Here is a 4,560-nt window from a genome sequence, read left to right as displayed (position 1 = left end):
GTGTGCTCTTCCGATCTATTTCGAAGATTTCAATGCCGATCTTTCGAAACCTTCGAAGGAAATCACCAGCCCTAATATCTAATCGAAGTTTAGACATGTCATAATTATTTGTGCATTATTCATATGTGCACTTAGTATAAGATATGAATAATGTTTTGCAGAAAATAAGCTTGGTATTGTTTTGAAATTAAATTTACAATGCGATATATGCGATTTTTGTTCTAAAACATATTTTTATGTAAATATATAAAAGAGACCGGATATTAACATGTTTTCATTAAATATACAAATGCTTTTATATTTTTGCAAATGTTGCCATTATGCTGTCAACATGTTGTTTATCACAGATACCACAGCATGATAAATTGCTCTCATGTTGCCATCAAATTACTGTCAACATACTGTTAAACGCGAACAGCAAACCGATGAAAATAGTTGCTATCATGTTGCTATCATACGTATGTACGTTGCGTATAACAAAATGATGTCATCAAGATGCAATCAATTTGTTTTAATAAAAATAAGAATTCAAGGGCAAGAGTTCACACATAGTGAGAAAGCACTTTGTTCCTCGTTTGTTGACATCCATTGCTGCAACGGTTGATAGCAACATGAGAGCATCTTGAATTCATTTGGCTATCTGGGGACCCTTTTTTAAATACCAATACTAAAATGAAACTAACTTTTTGACTAACGAACCTAATGACTAATCAACTTAATTACTGACAAGCTGTATTATACTTAATTACTAACTAGCTAATAACTAACTGGAATACTAACTTAATAACTAACTTAACTGTTATACATTTTTGTATATCGTTACTTATGTTGATAAATTTAATTTTGTTTTCAATGCAAAAATAAGATGTATTATGATGTATATAGGTCAGTACATGTATTATTTTTTATTAACATAATATTAGTTTCAAAGGATTTAGTTCGAATATTAATGTTAGGGTAACTATCCCAATTACAGCCGCTTTAAGCACATAATGACAATTGATATTTATTTTGAAGCTTTTTAAATACATAATAGATATTGTTTTTATTATTATTTAAGTAAAAACTTGAATATACATACATAATATAAAAGCAACAAACTCGAAAACCAATTAATTATTTAAATAAAATAAAACAAATAATATATAAAATATTGTACCTATTCTCCTGTAAGGAGGTAATGAAAAATAAGGAGGAGGCCGAGAGAGAAAGAAGAAGCGTACGCCCCTCCACTGGTCGGGGGAGAGAAGGCACCAGGACACGAGGAAGACGCGCCGTCGTCACCGTTTCCCGCTCGATCACGTGACGAGGGCGGAGGGGAGTCAGCCGCTGCGAGTTAAAACTTGCGGGCTCATCTCTCCCGATAGCTGCTTCAACAGGCATGGACGCCGCCCAGCTGGGAGGGATCAGGGTGTTCGACCTGGCCCCTTGTCTTTGGGCAGTGACGCCGGTGACAAGGAGAAAGATTGTCGGAGGAAGAGGATCGGGCTGCTCTGCTCGGCCACTTGTCCTCCGACGATAGTCTCTGCCAGCGGGGGGAAAGTGGGGTCAGGGTGTCAGCCCGGCTCCCTGTCCCCTCCGAGGACATGAAGTTGGGTCGGTGAAATAACCGCGATGGGTGGACCATTCCTTGAAGTGGGATGACCTGTCCCGGACCTCTGTCTCCCGCGGGGGACGGGGCGGGAGAGGGCTAGTGTCCCTTCCCCCGTTTATAATCGGTGGATCCCCTCTTAGGGAGAGCCTTGAGCCCACGAAAATGGACTCACGCAAGTGAGCCGAAAGGCGGACGTGGAGCCGTCCAGAAAGTCATGCGTTCCCTAGGCGGCCCCCTACATAGCGCCAGGAGTTGGACACCTGTGGGGGTTTAGCTGATAGGCGGCGCGCGTGGATTCTTCATTTGAGATACATGCGTGTCGAATCCGCGTACACTTGGCTTCCTGTACTCATAAATGATGTAAATAAAAATACAGAATACTAATGTACGACTATAATAAATGCTCAAATTGAGCCATCCATCTACGTACAATCTAGCTCGTCAGAGTAAGTTTTGTTCAGCGTTGTAAATAATTTCTGAGGTAATGATAGCTAAACTTTTCACAATTTTATTGTAATTACTTACGGTTTTGTACATGCATCTGATTAATTTTAAGATCATATTTAACCACAAGAGCGATTAGATAACAAATTGACGTATAACGGACAACAGGTGAATAGGTATCCCCATAATCAATGCCAAACTTTTGCGAACAGTCTTTCGCTAGCCTGGCCTTGTATCGAACCACTTTACCGTTTGGATCTTTCTTTAACTTAAAAATCCACTTTGACTTTATTGGTTTACGATCTGGCGGTGGCTGAATCAAGTCCCATGTTTGGTTCTCATTTAGTTAGTTTTGGTTCTCTTTTTATCAGACCATACTTCTTCAGGTGTTGTATTATTTAGGGATACAGTGGCAAAACGATTTAGAATGTAAGCTACCATATTTACAGCTTCTGCCCAAAAAGATACATCTAGTTTTGCATCAAACACATACATTTTGTTTTCTCGACAATCTTGCGGTTTGCCTTTTCAGCCACACTATTCTGCTCTGGTATACGTCGTTGTCTTCTGGTGCTTTATTCCACAACTTTTTAGGAAATTTCCGCTTCGTTAACGTATTCGGAGCCATTATCCGATCGCAATGTCTTAATCTTGCAGTCTGTTTCATTATCGACCATGGACTTAAATTCCTTAAACTTGTCCAATACTTACGATTTTTCTTTTAAGAAATAAACAAATATTTTGCGAGAATAATTGTCAATAAATGTAAGTATGTACCTGGCTCCTTCGATGGATTTATTTTCCATTGGTTTTCCGTTTAAATAAGAATGAACCGACTCCAGAATATGTTTGGAATGATTTGTGCTATTGACGAAAGGCAATCTTATCTGTTTACCTTCCTTGCATGTCAGGTATCCTTTAATTATATCTTCATCCTTATCGTTAAATTTGACGCTTATAACAAGTCCATTTTGCATCTTGCAAAGATCGACAAAATTAATATGGTCGAGTTAACGATGCCATAACGTGGCCATACTTTTATTTGATTTACCCAAGTAGCAAAATGACGTCAAAACGACAACAAATTTTGGTTATAAAATGACTAATGCGACGTCATAAATTGGACCTAAATTGATCATCAAATACCTTAAAATGACGTTGATATGTCACATCCACCGAACGTCATTTTATAATATTTATAGCAAAAAAAGACCAATATGTGACGTCAGTTTTGAATCTCGGCTAGCATTTATTTATTAAAATTTTTTTTAAATCTGCATTAAAATTATTTTTATTTCATATAGATTCAACTATATCCGATCTACTTTCTTAAAAAAAAAATTATATAGGGGAGACTGGGGTTAGTTGTTACACAGGGTAAGTTATTACAGTTAGTTCTTTTAGTTGCCACAGATGACAGCATGTTTTTATAGATTTTTATATAAGATAAACGTTCCAATAATTGAACGTGCCCAGTGATTGAAAAATTAACAATATATTTGTAATTATTTATTAGTAACAACAAAAAAATACCAAATTAAAAAGAAAAAGTAAAATGTTTTGTATCAAAATATGTAATAAGGACACAATTTGATTGCAAATTATTGTAAAAAAAAAATAATTTATTCGAAGTGTCGCATATACAATTACGTTTTCACTCATTTTCTTACTATCTTAAGTTACGTAACCTAGAAGCATAGTGTCTACATTTTCGAATTTTTTAAAATGTTGTACTTTATTTATTTAAACAAATGTGCTTTTTATGATAGAAGAATTAGAAGAATAATTAAAAATTAAATTTAAAAAGTTTATTTTATTAAAAACTTTAAATAAAAATATTAAAATAAAAATTTTAATATTTAATTATTAGTACAGTCAAACTGTTAGATGCCGAGAGATTGAATGGATTATTCAATTATTGGTTAACTTATATTTGCGTTCGTGTCCGAGTAACTGAGATGAATTAAACGTCATAAGTTAGGAAATTGTAAGCGACAGTTTTTAACTAATTATATTTCATAAAGAGTAAGTATATGCTTTTTTTTATAATAAGAAATAAGTAGACTTGCATTAAATTGAAATATATTTTCAAGAAATTAATAATAACTGTACGTTAAAAACCTGAAAATAAAAAATTTAACCTCAAAAGATTCTAACTTCACTATTAAAAATTGCTTTATAAATTGATTTATTTATTTATTTTTGCATTTTTCAATTGTAGAGTTAACCATGGGAAAAGAAAAAAAGAAAAAAAATTATTTACAAGCTACACTTAATGCTGCTGTAAAAGCAATCCGAAAAGAAATGAGCATACAAGAAGCAAGTAAAAAAATTAGTGTGCCCAAAACGATACTCTAGGGTAACTGTCCCAATTACTGTCACTTTTTACAATTTTAATATTAGAATTAAAAATATGAGAGTGTTATTTATTAAAAATATTTTAGTAAATAACTGAGACTGTCATATAAACATAAACACAACTTATAAAATATTTGATAAGTTTTAGATCGGAAGAGCACACG

The sequence above is a fragment of the Wasmannia auropunctata genome, unplaced genomic scaffold (genome assembly GCF_000956235.1).
Source record: "Wasmannia auropunctata unplaced genomic scaffold, wasmannia.A_1.0 LD336088.1, whole genome shotgun sequence".
NCBI classification, from domain to species: Eukaryota; Metazoa; Arthropoda; class Insecta; order Hymenoptera; family Formicidae; genus Wasmannia; species Wasmannia auropunctata.
The sequence above is the reverse complement of the archived record's forward strand: the minus strand, read 5'-3'. Positions refer to the sequence as shown.